This window comes from Phyllobates terribilis, unplaced genomic scaffold, assembly GCF_046119375.1.
Source record: "Phyllobates terribilis strain yellow unplaced genomic scaffold, ASM4611937v1 Scaffold_11__3_contigs__length_659146591, whole genome shotgun sequence".
Classification (NCBI taxonomy): Eukaryota; Metazoa; Chordata; class Amphibia; order Anura; family Dendrobatidae; genus Phyllobates; species Phyllobates terribilis.
In genome coordinates, this window is record NW_027362771.1 from 646,634,757 (window position 1) to 646,655,397 (window position 20,641).

General features: G+C 45.9%; 1 protein-coding gene across 2 annotated transcripts in view; it reads right to left on the minus strand.

The window, feature by feature from the left end:
* LOC141167170 (N-acetyllactosaminide beta-1,3-N-acetylglucosaminyltransferase 3-like) overlaps window positions 1-20,641 on the minus strand; it is a 130,977-nt gene that overhangs the window by 24,157 nt on the left and 86,179 nt on the right. The gene's annotated exons all lie outside the window — the stretch shown is intronic.

Below are 20,641 nucleotides of genomic sequence, written 5' to 3' on the forward strand. Positions count from 1 at the left end.
TCCCCAACTCCAGTCCTCAAGGCCCACCAACAGGTCATGTTTTCAGGATTTCCTTAGTATTGCACAGGTGATAATTACATCACCTGCACAGGCAATTATTACATCACCTGTGCAATACTAAGGAAATCCTGAAAACATGACCTGTTGGTGGGCCTTGAGGACTGGAGTTGGGGAACCCTGATGTAGACGATAGATGACAGGTCTAGGAGAAGGAGCACAGAGTAATGTAGAAGATGGAAGACAGGTCTAGGAGGAGGAGCACAGAGTAATGTAGAAGATGGATGACAGGTCCAGGAGGAGGAGCTCAGAGTAATGTAGAAGATGGATGACAGGTCCAGGAGGAGGAGCACGGAGTAATGTAGAAGATGGATGACAGGTCCAGGAGGAGGAGCACAGAGTAATGTAGAAGATGGATGACAGGTCCAGGAGGAGGAGCAGAGAGTAATGTAGAAGATGGATGACAGGTCTAGGAGGAGGAGCAGAAAGTAATGTAGAAGATGGATGACAGGTCTAAGAGGAGGAGCACAGAGTAATGTAGAAGATGGATGACAGGTCCAGGAGGAGGAGCACACAGTGATGTTGAAGACAGAGGACAGGCTAGGAGGAGGAGCATAGAGTAATGTAGAAGATGGATGACAGGTCTAGGAGAAGGAGCACAGAGTAATGTAGAAGATGGAAGACAGGTCTAGGAGGAGAAGCACAGAGTAATGTAGAAGATGGATGACAGGTCCAGGAGGAGGCGCACAGAGTAATGTAGAAGATGGATGACAGGTCTAGGAGGAGTAGCAGTGAGTAATGTAGAAGATGGATGACAGGTCTAGGAGGAGGAGCAGAGAGTAATGTAGAAGATGGATGACAGGTCTAAGAGGAGGAGCACAGAGTAATGTAGAAGATGGATGACAGGTCTAGGAGGAGGAGCAGAGAGTAATGTAGAACATGGATGACAGGTCTAAGAGGAAGAGCACAGAGTAATGTAGAAGATGGATGACAGGTCCAGGAGGAGGAGCACACAGTGATGTTGAAGACAGAGGACAGGCTAGGAGGAGGAGCACAGAGTAATGTAGAAGATGGATGACAGGTCCAGGAGGAGGAGCACAGAGTAATGTAGAAGATGGAGGACAGGACTAGGAGGAGGAGCACAGAGTAATGTAGAAGATGGATGACAGGTCCAGGAGGAGCACACAGAGATGTTGAAGATGGAGGACAGGCTAGGAGGAGGAGCACAGAGTAATGTAGAAGATGGATGACAGGTCCAGGAGGAGGAGCAGAGAGTAATGTAGAAGATGGATGACAGGTCTAGGAGGAGGAGCAGAAAGTAATGTAGAAGATGGATGACAGGTCTAGGAGGAGGAGCACAGAGTAATGTAGAAGATGGATGACAGGTCCAGGAGGAGGAGCTCAGAGTAATGTAGAAGATGGATGACAGGTCCAGGAGGAGGAGCACGGAGTAATGTAGAAGATGGATGACAGGTCCAGGAGGAGGAGCACAGAGTAATGTAGAAGATGGATGACAGGTCCAGGAGGAGGAGCAGAGAGTAATGTAGAAGATGGATGACAGGTCTAGGAGGAGGAGCAGAAAGTAATGTAGAAGATGGATGACAGGTCTAAGAGGAGGAGCACAGAGTAATGTAGAAGATGGATGACAGGTCCAGGAGGAGCACACAGAGATGTTGAAGATGGAGGACAGGCTAGGAGGAGGAGCACAGAGTAATGTAGAAGATGGATGACAGGTCCAGGAGGAGGAGCAGAGAGTAATGTAGAAGATGGATGACAGGTCTAGGAGGAGGAGCAGAAAGTAATGTAGAAGATGGATGACAGGTCTAGGAGGAGGAGCACAGAGTAATGTAGAAGATGGATGACAGGTCTAGGAGGAGTAGCAGTGAGTAATGTAGAAGATGGATGACAGGTCTAGGAGGAGGAGCAGAGAGTAATGTAGAAGATGGATGACAGGTCTAAGAGGAGGAGCACAGAGTAATGTAGAAGATGGATGACAGGTCTAGGAGGAGGAGCAGAGAGTAATGTAGAAGATGGATGACAGGTCTAAGAGGAGGAGCACAGAGTAATGTAGAAGATGGATGACAGGTCTAGGAGGAGGAGCAGAGAGTAATGTAGAACATGGATGACAGGTCTAAGAGGAAGAGCACAGAGTAATGTAGAAGATGGATGACAGGTCCAGGAGGAGGAGCACACAGTGATGTTGAAGACAGAGGACAGGCTAGGAGGAGGAGCACAGAGTAATGTAGAAGATGGATGACAGGTCCAGGAGGAGGAGCACAGAGTAATGTAGAAGATGGAGGACAGGCTAGGAGGAGGAGCACAGAGTAATGTAGAAGATGGAGGACAGGACTAGGAGGAGGAGCACAGAGTAATGTAGAAGATGGATGACAGGTCCAGGAGGAGGAGCACACAGAGATGTTGAAGACAGAGGACAGGCTAGGAGGAGGAGCACAGAGTAATGTAGAAGATGGATGACAGGTCCAGGAGGAGGAGCACAGAGTAATGTAGAAGATGGAGGACAGGCTAGGAGGAGGAGCACAGAGTAATGTAGAAGATGGAGGACAGGACTAGGAGGAGGAGCACAGAGTAATGTAGAAGATGGAGGACAGGACTAGGAGGAGGAGCACAGATTAATGTAGAAGATGGAGAAAAGGTCTAGGAAGAGAAGCACAGAGTTTCAGGGAGATATTAATGTCAGGGAGATGTTAACCATTTCTCCCCCCTGAAGTCCCCCCTCACCACTTGTCAGTACAAGAACTGTCTCCATAAAAATCTGAGCACAAAGCCCCAATTAACACAGCCATGAGTAAGGCCTTAAACTAACGCTGGCAGCCAAGAGGTGCCACCAAACTACTTAAAATGAGAGGACCCTTCTCCATGGCAGATGCAGGGGGTGATTAGACACAGAGAGGTGGACGAAGCTCGTTAAGTTCAAAAGCGCTCACAAACAATTCCCAGCCACCAGCCACAGTCCGATTGGAGCCGATATGAAATATGGAATAACTGAAGTTCCATAAGTCTGATGATAACGGGACCCATATTTTTAGTGACAGGGACAGCCAAGAGACAAAATGCTCAGTTTTTCATAGCCGTAGACCCCTCTGGGGGGCTGTGGCGCAAAAGTAGCAAAACAGCAAATTGCAATTGTGCAATGTGTGGTCTCTAAACGAAGGTAAAATCGTAATAGAACATATGGTACCACCTTTGGGCTTCTAGGATCAACCAGCGATTAGTTATCCCAAAAACCAGATTTTTAATACAAACGTGAAGGGTGGAGCCGAGCCCACATGATGTCATCACAGGGGGGTCTCTCGTTTCAGCATAAGATAGTTTGCTGAGGCTGCAGCCGGGTTCTTTGTCCGGGAGTATATATCTATCATAGCGGAGGACCCTGTTCGATAACAGTTTAAGCGGAGCGTCTCCCATCCACCTATATTGAATCGTTGCAGAGATATTTATAGTGTAAGTTTCTTCCTTAATCTTTACAGTGTAAGTTTCTCCCTTAATCTTTATTATTTTGTGTAACTGCTTATGTATTTTAATGTCTCCTTTGTAACATCCTTGTATATACACTACCGTTCAAAAGTTTGGGGTCATCCAGACAATTTTGTGATTTCCATGATACTTTTATTTATCAAATGAGTTGCAAAATGATTAGAAAATATCGTCCAGACATTGACAAGGTTAGAAATAATGATTTTTATTAGAGAATAATTTTCTCCTTCACACTTTGCTTTAGTCACAGAATGCTCCTTTGCAGCAATTCGAGCATTGCAGACCTTTCTAGCTGTTAATTTGCTGAGGTCATCTTGAGACATTCCCCCCCACGCTTCCTGAAGCCCCTCCACAAGTTGGATTGGCTTGATGGGCATTTTTTACGTACCATACGGTCAAGCTGCTCCCACAACAGCTCAATGGGGTTGAGATCTGGTGACTGCGCTGGCCGCTCCATTACAGATAGAATACCAGCTGCCTGCTTCTTCCCTAAATAGTTCATGCATAATTTGGAGGTGTGCTTTGGGTCATTGTCCTGTTGTAGGATGAAATTGGCTCTAATCAAGCGCTGTCCACAGGGTATGGCATGGCGTTGCAAAATGGAGTGATAGCCCTCCTTATTCAAAATCCCATTTACCTTGTACAAATCTCCCACTTGACCAGCACCAAAGCAACCCCAGACCATCACATTACCTCCACCATGCTTGACAGATGGCGTCAGGCACTCTTCCAGCATCTTTTCAGTTGTGCTGTGTCTCATAAATGTTCTTCTGTGTGATCCAAACACCTCAAACTTTGATTCGTCTGTCCATAAAACTTTTTTTCAATCGTCCTCTGTCCAATGTCTGTGTTCTTTCGCCCATATTAATCTTTTCCTTTTATTAGCCAGTCTCAGATATGGCTTTTTCTTTGTCACTTTGCCCTGAAGGCCAGCATCCCGGAGTCGCCTCTTCACTGTAGACGTTGACACTGGCGTTTTGCGTGTACTATTTAATGAAGCTGCCAGTTGAGGAGCTGTGAGGCGTCGATTTCTCAGACTAGAGACTCTAATGTCCTTGTCTTGTTGCTCAGTTGTGCAGCGGGGCTCCCACTTCTCTTTCTACTCTGGTTAGAGCCTGTTTGTGCTCTCCTATAATGTCCTTGTCTTGTTGCTCAGTTGTGCAGCGGGGCTCCCACTTCTCTTTCCTCTCTGGTTAGAGCCTGTTTGTGCTCTCCTCTGAAGGGAGTAGTACACACCATTGTAGGAAATCTTCAGTTTCTTGGCAATTTCTCACATGGAATAGCCTTCATTTCTAAGAACAAGAATAGACTGTCGAGTTTCACATGAAAGTTCTCCTTTTCTGGCCATTTTGAGAGTTTCATAGAACAAACAAATGTAATGCTCCAGATTCTCAACTAGCTCAAAGGAAGGTCAATGTTATAGCTTCTCAAATCAGCCAAACCGTTTTCAGCTGGGCTAACATACTTGTGCAAGGGTTTTCTAGGGTTTTCTAAACATCCATTATCCTTCTTACACAGTTAACAAACACAATGTACCATTAAAACACTGGGGTGGTGGTTGTTGGAAATGGGCCTCTATACACCTATGTAGATACTGCAATAAAAACAAGACGTTTGCAGCTAGAATAGTCATTTACCACATTAACAATGTATAGAGTGGGTTTCTGATTCATTTAATATTAGCTTCATTGAAAAAAAAGGTGCTTTTCTTTAAAAAAAAAAAGAAATTTTTTCTAAACACTGCCTCCCTTTTGGATAAAATATAAAATTTAATAGTCCTGTTTCTTTTGCTCTGTAATCGTTCCCTTCCCTGAAGCCATATACGCTACCAGAACGCAGGCGTCCGGCCAGACCTGTATTATATTTCAAATCTGGATGGTGGTGGCAGAAAATAATATTAATAATCGGGCTACGGTGAAGCTGACAGTGACAGTACGGGGGCGTAAACAAGCAATTATTCCTGTCACTGAAAACTTGTGCGGTTCTTGCGAGAGTTTTAAGAAATCAGACTCAGTCTTTTAATATTTTTTATCTGGGACATTACTATACGTGTAGCAGTTGCATCCCCTCCCTTCTCTGGTTATTCTATCCTATCTTTTATTTGGCAATAATGGCTACACGTGAAGAGCCCTGGTATCACCAGCAGGCGAAGACCACTATCACTGCCCTCTGTGAGCTGAGGCAGATTGACCCCATGGACAAAACCAAGGCCCCAATGATTACTGAACTGTTACAAGGTGCTGCAGAGCCCGTCCGACAGCAGAGCCCTGATGATGCGGCGGCCAGCCAAGCCCGGATGGTGTGTTGTTCAAAAGGGTGCATGGATGGACTTCTCCACAAGAGGTCCTCGTAACAAACAAACACCTCCACCCTTCCAACTCATACCACCAGAGGGAGCCCGATAGGGATATAGATATATGGAGGGCGGAGTCAGGCAGTTGAGTTCAGTCAGAGAGTGTGCTGCCACTGAGAGCAGTGAAGACGCAGCACGTCTGCTGCTGAATTGAGGGCCCCGAGTGTGGCCGGAGGCAAAGAGGAGAGGAGAGAGGGGTTGAGGGGGCAGAGGAGCATCATAGACACAAACCGGACACCGGGTCCACGCCCACAGGGTACTTTATACCCAGTAGGGATCACCGGCATACCAGGAGGACTACAAGTCCATGGTCGACCTGAAGCTAAACCCTTGACAGGACTAGGAACCACGAAGGCCCCGGCGTCCAGGGATATTAGTTGCCAGAAAAAGGTCCTACTACCCAGCGACAGGTGAAGGAACAGCACGACACAGAAGCTAGGCCCAGTTGCAGGCTGGCCAGGAGCTTAGAGAGAGGGAGACACGGACCAGGAGGCCTTATACCCGCTCACTGGGGAGAAGTCCTGAAGTGCACCCTTCCTACCGAGTACCCTGGACCCTACCTGACATCCGCACCAGTAAAGGTACTGAAGTGAATCCCCTGTCTCTGTCAATTACTCCTGCTGCGCCATCTCTCCTGCACTGCAAGCCCCAGCATCACCACCATTTGCACCTACACTGCCCCGGGGGCCCACTCCGCCTGTGTGGAGCAGAAACATCCCAGCTGCCATCCCATCACCCCCGGAGGTCTGCAGCAGCGCCGGTAACCATTACCGGAAACCACAGGTGGAGTCACGAGACAAACTGTACACTAAACCCCCTTTTAAAAGAGAGACCCAGAGTACGGGCCCGAGAGCCGACTGCCGTGACCTCCTAAACAAGGTAAAAGGCCCGGGTACCGAGTCCTCCATATTCCCCCTGGGTGTCAGAATGGCGTTGCTGCAGCGGTCCCACCTGTGATTGCCAGCTATACCCGCAGTCAGGGTAGTGTGGACCCCCACATGCAGATGGTCTTGGAGCAGCTCGACGCAGACGATCGTGAAGGACGACTGCAGCTGATCCTGAAGTTCCAGAAGCGAGCAGAGCAACAGGTCAAAGCTGACCAAGAGGCTGCTGAGTGCCAGGCCCAAGCTGTCCGAGAGTACCAGCTGGAGCTAGCCCGGATTCAGAAGGAGCCATCCACCCTGCAGATCCGTGAGTCCAACAGCACCAACAGCTTTAAACCCCGTGTGGAGCATTTCCCTGTGATGGAAAAAGATGGGGACTTGGACATATTTCAGCGCAGCTTTGAAAAGGCCTGCAGGCAGTATCAGCTGCCCACGGACCAGTGGGCAAGGTACTTAACTCCAGGGCTCCAAGGAAAAGCTCTGGAGGTGTTTGCTTCCCTCCCTTGAGAGCAAGATGGAGACTACGAGGCTGTCAAGCAGGCCCTGATCAAAAAGTACCAGCTTACTCCGGAGGTTTACCGGAAGAAGTTCAGAGCCCTCCAACGTGGACCACATGATAGCTATAGTAATGAAGTAGATGGGCTCAGAACCAACTTTGAGCAGTGGATCCAAGGACTGTCAGTCACCACCTTCATGGACCTGAAGGATCTGATGGTGAAGGACCAGTTTCTTCATCTTTGTCCTGTGGAGGTGAGACAGTTTGTGCTGGACCGGGAGCCGAAGAAAGCCGCCAAAGCAGCACAGATCGCAGATGCCTATGAGGCTCACCGCACACCAGAGCTCGAAAGAGGGTAAGCCTAAAACCACCCCCAGTGTTCCAGCCAGTACGGGGGCGTAAACATGTATTCCATGTGTTGGAATCCAGAGGTGTGACGCCATACGCTCACTGGTCACTTGCCGATATCTAAGGAGTGAGTAGTCTGGATCATATGCTCGCGATTCCAGACGAAATCCGTGACACAGTGACGGCACGGTGAGATATTGCGTGGTCTCCCCGGTGTCGTCGCTGGAGGACAGTTCTAGGAGAAAGAGCATAGACCATTGTCATTTGTCTTTGGCAGATAACAGTTTGATTGTGACTTAGGTTAGGGCAGTCTCAACCTAAGGATTATAGATGGTTGTACAGTTTGATGAGAGTGTTAGGTGAGAGTAATGATATGGGGGACAACTGGACAAAAAGGACAGGTCGAAGGGTGAATTTTGGATCATGGGTGTGCTTGTGCATGTTTATAATAGGATGGTAAGACACCTGTGGTTGGTGACTGGTTGCAGATGGTTTATCGCTGGTGAGAGTCCAGTAGCGAGACGGGAAGCTGGGAACTGCTTGTTTGTATGGGATAATGATTTCCATTCAGTGACTTTTCTTCCAGTATTAATATTTGCACATTCTGAAGATACAATTGTGCAAATATACAAATCCTGGTGAAGCAATTAGAAGGCAAGAACCGTCCAAAATAAGCAGAGAGATCAGCGCCGTCAGGAACCACGTGGATGAAATGAGCAGCAGTTTATACTCCCAGGGTCAGAAAGCTCCAGGCTGCGCGTCCTCCTCTTCCTCCATCCTGGGGATCGGCATGGATTGTTGATATGTACAGGAATAGTAAGATTGTCAGATAATTCAGAAGAAGGATCCAGCCGCTAAAACGTCCACCATCTCTAAAACCAAGGAGGAGAAGCCCCAACCCGAGCAGCACTCTCTCCAGGACTGAAGAAGGACTCTAAGGACTCTATTAATCCCGTCCACAGTGTCGGAAGGGAGCAGTGATCCACCGAGCGTGTCTTTTTCTTTTATTTAGCAATCATCTGGGGGGCCCTGTGGCAGGACCCCCAGAGATTAAAACATTTGAACCGTCTCTTTCACATAATAAACTCCAGTTACACTTTCTTATTGAAGTCACCAGTTTGCACACAGCTCATTCATCATCATATCACCGTACAATACCGTAAATATCGCACATCACACCACTGTACAATACCGTAATACAGCACATCTCACCACCGTACAATACCGTAATACCGCACATCATACCACCGTACAATACCGTAATACAGCACATCTCACCACCGTACAATACCGTAAATATGGCACATCATACCACCGTACAATACCGTAATACAGCACATCTCACCACCGTACAATACCGTAATACCGCACATCATACCACCGTATAATACCGTAATACAGCACATCTCACCACCGTACAATACCGTAATACAGCACATCATACCACCGTACAATACCGTAATACAGCACATCACACCACCGTACAATACCGTAATACCGCACATCATACCACCGTATAATACCGTAATACAGCACATCTCACCACCGTACAATACCGTAAATATGGCACATCATACCACCGTACAATACCGTAATACAGCACATCACACCACCGTACAATACCGTAATACAGCACATCACACCACCGTACAATACCGTAAATATCGCACATCATACCACCGTACAATACCGTAATACCGCACATCTCACCACCGTACAATACCGTAATACAGCATATCATACCACCGTACAATACCGTAAATATGGCACATCATACCACCGTACAATACCGTAATACAGCACATCTCACCACCGTACAATACCGTAAATATGGCACATCATACCACCGTACAATACCGTAATACAGCACATCTCACCACCGTACAATACCGTAAATATGGCACATCATACCACCGTACAATACCGTAATACAGCACATCACACCACCGTACAATACCGTAATACAGCACATCATACCACCGTACAATACCGTAATACCGCACATCTCACCACCGTACAATACCGTAATACAGCACATCATACCACCGTACAATACCGTAATACAGCACATCACACCACCGTACAATACCGTAAATATCGCACATCATACCACAGTACAATACCGTAATACCGCACATCTCACCACCGTACAATACCGTAATACAGCACATCATACCACCGTACAATACCGTAATACAGCATATCACACCACCGTACAATACCGTAAATATCGCACATCATACCACCGTACAATACCGTAATACCGCACATCTCACCACCGTACAATACCGTAAATATCGCACATCATACCGTATAATACCGTAATACAGCACATCTCACCACCGTACAATACCGTACCTACTGCACATCACACCACCGTACAATACTGTAATACAGCACATCACACCACCGTACAATACCGTAAATATGGCACATCACACCACCGTACAATACCGTAATACAGCACATCACACCACCGTACAATACCGTAAATATGGCACAACATACCACCGTACAATACCGTAAATATCGCACATCATACCACCGTATAATACTGTAATACAGCACATCTCACCACCGTACAATACCGTAAATATCGCACATCATACCACCGTACAATACCATAAATATCGCACATCACACCACCGTACAATACTGTAATACCACACATCACACCACCGTACAATACCGTAATACAGCACATCACACCACCGTACAATACTGTAATACCACACATCACACCACCGTACAATACCGTAATACAGCACATCTCACCACCGTACAATACCGTAAATATGGCACATCATACCACCGTACAATACCGTAATACAGCACATCACACCACCGTACAATACCGTAATACAGCACATCACACCACCGTACAATACTGTAATACAGCACATCATACCACCGTATAATACCGTAAATATGGCACAACATACCACCATACAATACCGTAAATATCGCACATCATACCACCATACAATACCGTAATACAGCACATCACACCACCGTACAATATCGTAAATATCGTACATCATACCACCGTACAATACCATAAATATCGCACATCATACCACCGTACAATACCGTAATACAGCACATCACACCACCGTACAATACTGTAATACCACACATCACACCACCGTACAATACCGTAATACAGCACATCATACCACCGTATAATACCGTAATACAGCACATCTCACCACCGTACAATACCGTAAATATGGCACATCATACCACCGTACAATACCGTAATACAGCACATCACACCACCGTACAATACCATAATACAGCACATCACACCACCGTACAATACCGGAAATATGGCACAACATACCACCGTACAATACCGTAATACAGCACATCACACCACCGTACAATACCATAATACAGCACATCACACCACCGTACAATACCGTAAATATCGCACATCATACCACCGTATAATACCGTAATACAGCACATCTCACCACCATACAATACCGTAAATATCGCACATCATACCACCGTACAATACCGTACTTACAGCACATCATACCTTTGTATAATACCGTACATACCGCACATCACACCATCAATTTTGTTACATTACAACCGGTGTGTAAATAGTTTTGTAATCTGATTTGTGTGTGATCCATCCGCACTAAACAGTATAAGATGGAGAAGTGAGAGAATTACAATTATGGGATCAAATGACTATAAATTGGCATGTGCATATGTATTCACCCCTTTTTCTATGAAGCCCCTAAATATTCCCATCATAAGCCCCATGCTTAGTGACAGGACGTCCCCCTGGGTGCAATCTAACGTCACGTCTGTCACTATATACTCTTCACCTTTTGTGAGGACCCGGCCACTTCCGTAATACTTTTCCAGCTCTGAGCGCCCATTTTCATGATCTTAGGGATTTGTTCGCTCATCAGTTCGTTCTCAGGTATCTATTCCATTCAGTGACCTCATCTCAGGGGCCTTGGACCATTGTTCTTTCAGCCAATGGACCCCTTATGTAGATGGAGCTGTCACCACAGGGGGTCTTACATGTAGTCTTATGTTAAAGTAAATGCTTAAGGGGGAGGGTGTCAGCACTTCTGAGCTTTGGAGGGGGCTGACCCCAGGGAGGAAAACAGACACATGCTTTAGTGAGGGTTGGGTGGAAGGACATTGAAGGAAGAGGATGGACTTGGAAGGATGGATGGATAAACATGTTACCATTATGGATTATGGCGTTTGGATTTACACTTTCCTGAAGGACGGCTGCTCCTGGATACCTGTGCTTCCATCGTGTTATCTGCCGTCTAGAGGATCATGGACTGTGGCTACAGACTATACAGGCTGGAGATGCGAAATCTGTGGACCAACCAATAGTTGGGAGACAGTAAGTATGGCCTTATACAAAGCCAGTGGAACTACTGAACCCAGGTTGGGAACTTGAGGACTGAGAGAACTGGATTTTGGCCATTTACCTGGAATTGCTTTATTACCAAGGCTGTGATCAATAAAATATTGTTGCATCGTTAACCTGCCTAGGAGATTACTTACAACCCACAACCTCAGATCTTTACACGTTTCCTGAAAGGCCACAGAGGCTACTGTGGCGCCCTGCTGCGCATTGGTGCCACAGAACCCAGAAAGGTGCATGGATGGACTTCTCCACAAGAGGCCCTCACACATTCACACCCCTCCACCCTACCACTTCAGACCAGCAGAGGCAGCCTGTTAGGGATATATATAGGGAGGGTGGAGCCAGGCAGCTCAGTTAGTTCAGTCAGAAGTCAGTGTGAGTAGTGAGCTCAGAGTTGAGCAGAGATCGTGCTGACGCTCAGAGAGCAGTGAAGAGGCAGCAAGCTGGCTGCTGTGCTTAGGCGAGCCAAGACCTACAGCACGTGTGAAGGCCTAGTCAGGGCCTTGAGTGGGCCGAAGGCGAGAGAAGGAAGTAGTAGCGAGGGGGCAGAGGAGCATACCAGGCTTAACCCGATATATATACCGGACACCGGGTCCGCGCCTACAGGGACCCTTTATACCCAGTAGGAACCACCGGAACCCCTGGAGGACTACAGGTCCCAGGTTCACCAAACACTGATTACAGTACCAGGGCTAGGAGTCACGGAGGCCCCAGCGTCCAGGGAGAGTGATCTCCAAGAGAAGGCCCTACCACCAGGTCAGCAGGTGCAAAGAGAGACAGTAACCAAGCTATGCCTAGCTCCAGGCAGGTCAGAAGCTTAGAGAATAAAGCAACGGATCAGGAGGCTCTATACCCGCTCACTGGGGAGAGTCCAAAAGTGTGCTCTTCGCCTGGAGTACCCTGGACTGTGCCTGCAACATCACCAGTAAAGATACTGAAGCTTACCCCCGTGTGAGTGTCCGTCTTTCCTCCGGGACCGTCCTGCTGTCTCTCCCCTGCACCACCACCATTCACCCCCACGCTGCCCTGGAGCTAGTTCTACCTGTGGAGAGCCACACCATCCCTGCTGCTGTAACACCAGCTTCAGAGGACCTGCTCCGCAGCGGCGGTGCTCTTTGGCCGCAACCCACAGTTGGCGTCACAAACACTTTCCAAATCCCCTATTAACTATTCCCCTTTTACTGACCGCCCTGGGTCACGGACCGGGCCAGCCACCGTGATATCCCCCAGCGACCAGAGGCCCGGCTGCCGAGTACCCCACGGCCCAGGGGGCGCGTCACTACAATGCCATTAACAAGAGGCACCACTAAATAAACACCATGAAGACCAAGGAGATCTCCAAACAACACCATGAAGACCAAGGAGATCTCCAAACAACACTATGAAGACCAAGGAGATCTCCACACAATACCATGAAGACCAAAGAGTTCTCCAAACACCATGAAGACCAAGGAGATCTCCAAAAAAGTCAGGGACAATGTTGTTGAGAAGTACAAGTCAGGGTTGGGTTATAAAAAATATCCCAATCTCTGATGATCCCCCGGAGCACCATCAAATCCATTATCATCAAATGGAAAGCACATGGTAGCACAAGAAACCTGCCAAGAGAGGGCGCCAACCAAAACTCTCAGCCCGGGCAAGGAGGGCATTAATCAGAGAGGCAGCACAGAGACTAAAGGTAACCCTGAAGGAGCTGCAGAGTTCCCAAGCAGAAACTGGAGTATCTCTCCATATGACCACAATAAGCCGTACACTCCATAGAGGTGGCCTTTATGGAAGAGTGGGCAGAAAAAAGCCTTTACTTACACAAAAATTGTAAGGCTCATTTTGAGTTTGCCAAAACACATGTAGGAGACTCCCCAAATGTATGGAGGAAGGTGCTGTGATCAGATTAGACCAAAATTGAAATTTTTGGTTACCAAGGTAAAGGTTATGTCTGGCACCAAAGCAACAAGCTAATCACCCCAAGAACACCATCCCAGAAGTGAAACATGCTGGTGGCAGCATCATGCTGTGGTGACGTTTTTCAGCAGAAGGGAAAGGGAAAATGTTCTTAGTCGAGGGGAAGATGGATGGTGCGAAATACAGGAATATTCTGGAGCAAAACCTGTTTCAGTCGGTCAGTGATTTGAGACTGGGACGGAGGTTCACCCACAAGACAAAGACCCAAAGCAAACTGCTAAAGCAACACTCGAGTGGTGTAAGAGGGAACGAGTAAATGTTCTGGAGTGGCCGAGTCACAGCCCCGACCTTAATCCACAGGAGAATCTGTGGTCAGACATGGAGATCGCTGTTCACCAGAGGAAACCATCGAACAGGAAGGAGCTGGAGCAGTTTTGCAAGATGTGGAAAGCTCATAGAGACTTCTCCAAAGCGCCTGCAGCTGTAATTGCTGCAAAAGGAGGCTCTACAAAGTACTGACTTTAGGAGGGTGAATACTTATGCACACTGAAGTTTTCAGTTATTTTGTTCTATTTGTTGTTTGCTTCACAATAAAAAGAAAACCAAATGATCACAGTTGTTGGCACGTTCTTTACATGAACTGATGGAAACCCTTAAAAAAGCAGCGAAATTCCGGGTTGTGAGGTAGAAGAAAAACATGAAAAAAGCCAAGGGGGTGAATACTTTTGCAAGCCACTGTACAAGACCATACATACCGCACATCATACCCTTTGCTACTCAGCAATCAGCCCCCATCTCTATATATAAAGGGCATCACTGTCTTCCATCATATCTCAGGAATATTACATGATGTGATATAAAGGAATGTATGACTAGAAATCTTTTTCTCCTTTACCACACACAGGGGTGCTTGGAAGTTTGTGAACCCTTCAGAAGTTTCCATATTTCTAATTAAGTTTGAACTAAAACTACATCAGATTTTCACTCAAGTCCTAAAAGTAGATAAAGAACCAAATAAAGGAGAGCAAAAATCAGACTTTGTCATTAAGTGATCCGATATCACAGGTCTATGAGTGACAAAAGTATGTGAACCCTCAGAATCAGCAGATCATGTGAAGGTGACATTGGAGTCTGGTGTTTTCAATCAATGGGACGACAATCAGGCGAGAGTGGGTGACCTGTTATATATGAAGCTCAGGGTCTATCAGCCTGATGTTTATAACTGCTGGAGAAAGGTTGGACTTGATGGACGCAAGTCTTTTTATAACTAGGTAACTATGTTTGTGGAAGTGTCCCATGGCACGAACACAGGAGGTTTCTGAAGAGGAGGTGTTGGCGCTCATCAGGATGCAAAGGTTACAAAACCATCTGTGAAGAGTTTGGGCTCCACCGATCCACAGTCAGACAGTTTGTGTATAAATGGAGAAAATTCAGGGCCATTATTACCCTCCCCAGGAGCAGTCGACCAAACAACACCACTCCAAGAGGAAGGCGTATAGTAGACCACGAGGTCATAAAGGAACCCAAGGTCACTTCTAAGGAACTAAAGGCCTCTCTGACTTTGGCTGATATCAATGTTCATGTATCCAATAAGAGGAGGACACAGGACAAAAATGGTGTGCATGGCAGGATTGGAAGGTGAAAGCCGCTCCTCTCCATGAGAACATTGCTGCCCGTCTGCAGGTTACTAATGTTATGGTAAATATTTATACTTTGCTTTATTACTTAGAGAATTCATATATCTTTGATTACTTAGTATTTTAGTATTAGCTTTATAAGTGTTATTCATAAAGCAATATCACAGGGCATTGAATCTAATATAGAGCTGTCTTTGTATTAAAGCTTTCCTTTGTTTCTGAAAGTATAGTAAAGTAAATGTAGTCAGTTTCTCAGGAATTCAGCAGAATCCATAATTTACGACTTTGTTATCCCCAACTTAGATATCTTCCTTTTTAGGTAATGTAATGCATTAAGCCATTCCCACTTTCCTTATCTTTGTGTTGTAATAAAAACTTGTGACTGGGCATCTGGGAGCAGACAAGCCTTGTACACAGACAGGACTGGTTGTGTTTCTCTTGTCTCCGATCGATCGACTCTCTGATTTGATCAAAACTGGCAAACGTGTGGAACCTTTTGAGTTTCCCCTAAAACTTTCCACGTCACTAAACATCCCTGGACAAGACAGAAGGTCCTGGACCAATGTTCTGTGGACAAAACCAAAATGGAGACTTATGATATAAAAGAAGAGTTATGTTTGGAGAAGGAAAAACTGCATTACAGGATATCACCTCCTCCCTCTGTGACTCCCGGTGGTGGTGGCATCAGGACTGGGCCGGTGCTGCTGCATCTGGGCCAGGACGGCGGCCATCATTGATGGAACACTAAACTTATACTAGCAAATTCTAAAGGAAAATGTCCGGACGTCTGTCCATGAGCCAAATGTCAGGAGAACGAGGGTCCTGCAGAAAAGCAAAGACCCAAACACACAAGTCGCTCTACAGAAGAATGAAGGTGAAGTTCTGCAGCAGCCGAGTCACATCCGGACCTTCATCCTGTAGAAATGTAGTGGAAGAAGATGAAGCAAGAAGTTCATGGAAGAAAGCCACCAATATCAGAGGGGAAGCTGATCTGTAGGGAGGAATCACAAGAACTCCTCCACCCGAAGTGCAGGACGAATCAGCAATTACCGGAGACGTTTAGATGCCGTTATTGCTGCACAGGGGACACACCAGACACTGACAGCGAAGGGTGCACTTACTTCTGTCACTCAGACATGTGAGATTGGAGCATTTTACTCAATAAAAAATGACAGTCTCAGATTTCTGACTCATTTATTTGATTCGCTTCTTTTTCTATATTTAGGACTTCTGATAAATCTGTAGTTTTAGGTGAAATTTATGCAAAAATATGGAAAATTCTGAGGGGTTCACAAACTTTCAAGCCCCCCTATAAATCATCCTATGTATTTCATAGCAGCATTATTTGTGCTGTGTATTTCCCTGAATGATGGGAGTCACGGTTCACCATGCACCAGAGCACGACTGACCGCCGGCGCAGCGCACGTTTCGACTACTGGTCGTGAGAAGACGAGACGGCCGCTTCAGGTTCAGGTTCTCGTGAGGATCCTCCTCCTAACGCTGAAGTCTCGGGGTATTGGGTATGGTCTGTAGAGACGTAATGGTCCAGTGACCGGGAGGGGAGACATCAGAGCTGCAGAACTAACTCATTCTAAGTCAAGATCTTCCGGGGAACTTTGTACCAATAACCGCAGTCCCTGAGTGAGCGAAGGGAACAAAAGTCCCTAAAACTCTTAATAATAGTGGTGCCAGAATGTTACAGCCCTACCATCAGGTCAGGGTGATCGCAGGGAGACGTGTGATGGAGCCGGACTTATGGGACCACAGATGCTCATGTTCACACCTTGTTCACTAGAAAGAATATAAATCAGCGGCGCCCACCACCACAACGGTCACTCAGAAAAATGGAGGGGTACACTACATACAGTTATTAGTAAGACCACTATGGGTGGCCAACCAAATCAGATATGAAATGCATACCTCATGGAGGAGAACCAGCTGCTGAGCTCAGCATTTTATATAGTCACTGCTCTTACAGTAAAGAACCAGCTGCTGAGCTCAGCATTTTATATAGTCACTGCTCTTACAGTAAAGAACCAGCTGCTGAGCTCAGCATTTTATATAGTCACTGCTCTTACAGTAAAGAACCAGCTGCTGAGCTCAGCATTTTATAGTCACTCCGCTTACAGTAAAGAACAACTGCTGAGCTCAGCATTTTATATAGTCACTCCGCTTACAGTAAAGAACCAACTGCTGAGCTCAGCATTTTATATAGTCACTGCTCTTACAGTAAAGAACCAGCTGCTGAGCTCAGCATTTTATAGTCACTCCGCTTACAGTAAAGAACCAACTGCTGAGCTCAGCATTTTATATAGTCACTGCTCTTACAGTAAAGAACCAGCTGCTGAGCTCAGCATTTTATATAGTCACTGCTCTTACAGTAAAGAACCAGCTGCTGAGCTCAGCATTTTATATAGTCAATGCTCTTACAGTAAATAACCAGCTGCTGAGCTCAGCATTTTATACAGTCACTGCTCTTACAGTAAAGAACCAGCTGCTGAGCTCAAAATTTTATATAGTTACTGCTCTTACAGTAAAGAACCAGCTGCTGTGCTCAGCATTTTATAAAGTCACTGCTCTTACAGTAAAGAACCAGCTCCTGAGCTAAGCTGCTCATATAGTCACTGCTCTAACAGTAAAGAACCTAATCCTGAACTCGGCTGTTCATATAGTCACTCCTCTTACAGTAAAGAACCTGATACTGAACTCGGCTGTTCAAATAGTCACTCTTCTTACAGTAAAAAACTTGATCCTGAACTCGGCTGTTCAAATAGTCACTCCTCTTACAGTAAAGAACCTGATCCTGAACTCGGCTGTTCATATAGTCACTCCTCTTACAGTAAAGAATCTGATCCAGAGCTCAGCTGTTCATATATTCACTGCTCTAACAGTAAAGAACCTGATCCTGAACTCAGCTGTTCATATATTCACTGATCTAACAGTAAAGAACCTGATTCTGAACTTGGCTGTTCATATAGTCACTCGTCTTACAGTAAAGAACCTGATCCTGAACTTGGCTGTTCATATAGTCACTCCTCTTACAGTAAAGAACCTGATCCTGTACTCGGCTGTTCAAATAGTCACTCCTCTTACAGTAAAGAACCTGATCCTGAACTCGGCTGTTCATATAGTCACTGCTCTTACAGTAAAGAACCTAATCCTGAACTCGGCTGTTCATATAGTCACTCCTCTTACAGTAAAGAACCTGATCCTGAACTCGGCTGTTCAAATAGTCACTCCTCTTACAGTAAAGAACCTGATCCTGAACTCGGCTGTTCATATAGTCACTGCTCTTACAGTAAAGAACCTGATCCTGAACTCGGCTGCTCATATAGTCACTCCTCTTATAGTAAAGAACCTGATCCTGAACTCGGCTGTTCATATAGTCATTCCTCTTACAGTAAAGAACCTGATCCTGAACTCAGCTGTTCATATAGTCAATCCTCTTACAGTAAAGAACCTGATCCTGAACTCGGCTGTTCAAATAGTCACTCCTCTTACAGTAAAAAACCTGATCCTGAACTCGGCTGTTCAAATAGTCACTCCTCTTACAGTAAAGAACCTGATCCTGAACTCGGCTGTTCATATAGTCACTCCTCTTACAGTAAAGAATCTGATCCAGAGCTCAGCTGTTCATAGTCACTGCTCTAACAGTAAAGAACATGATCCTGAACTCGGCTGTTCATATAGTCACTCCTCTTACAGTAAACCTGATCCTGAACTCAGCTGTTCATATATTCACTGCTCTAACAGTAAATAACCAGCTCCTGAGCTAAGCTGCTCATATAGTCACTGCGCTAACAGTAAAGAACCTAATCCTGAACTCGGCTGTTCATATAGTCATTCCTCTTACAGTAAAGAACCTGATCCAGAGCTCAGCTGTTCATAGTCACTGCTCTAACAGTAAAGAACATGATCCTGAACTCGGCTGTTTAAATAGTCACTGCTCTTACAGTAAACATGATCCTGTACTTGGCTGTTCATATAGTCACTCCTCTTACAGTAAAGAACCGGATCCTGAACTCGGCTGTTCATATAGTCACTCCTCTTATAGTAAAGAACCTGATCCTGAGCTCAGCTGTTCATATAGTCACTCCTCTTACAGTAAAGAACCTGATCCTGAACTCGGCTGTTCATATAGTCATTCCACTTACAGTAAAGAACCTGATCCTGAACTCGGCTATTCATATAGTCACTGCTCTGGCAGTAAAGAACCTGATCCTGAACTTGGCTGTTCATATAGTCACTCCTCTTACAGCAAAGAACCAGCTCCTGAGCTCAGCTGTTCATATAGTCACTGCTCTAACAGTAAAGAACCTGATTCTGAACTCGGCTGTTCATATAGTCACTGCTCTAACAGTAAAGAACCTGTTCCTGGACTCGGCTGTTCATATAGTCATTCCTCTTACAGTAAAGAACTTGATCCTGAACTCGGCTGTTCATATAGTCATTCCGCTTACAGTAAAGAACCTGATCCAGAGCTCAGCTGTTCATAGTCACTGCTCTAACAGTAAAGAACCTAATATTGAACTCGGCTGTTCATCTAGTCACTCCTCTTACAGTAAAGAACTTGATCCTGAACTCGGCTGTTCATATAGTCATTCCGCTTACAGTAAAGAACCTGATCCAGAGCTCAGCTGTTCATAGTCACTGCTCTAACAGTAAAGAACATGATCCTGAACTCGGCTGTTTAAATAGTCACTGCTCTTACAGTAAAGAACATGATCCTGAACTCGGCTGTTCATATTGTCACTCCTCTTACAGTAAACATGATCCTGTACTTGGCTGTTCATATAGTCACTCCTCTTACAGTAAAGAACCTGATCCTGAACTCGGCTGTTCATATAGTCACTCCTCTTATAGTAAAGAACCTGATCCTGAACTCGGCTGTTCATATAGTCATTCCACTTATAGGAAAGAACCTGATCCTGAACTCGGCTGTTCATATAGTCACTCCTCTTACAGTAAAGAACCTGATCCTGAACTCGGCTGTTCATACAGTCACTCCTCTTACAGTAAAGAACCTGATTCTGAACTCGGCTGTTCATATAGTCACTCCTCTTACAGCAAAGAACCAGCTCCTGAGCTCATCTGTTCATATAGTCACTGCTCTAACAGTAA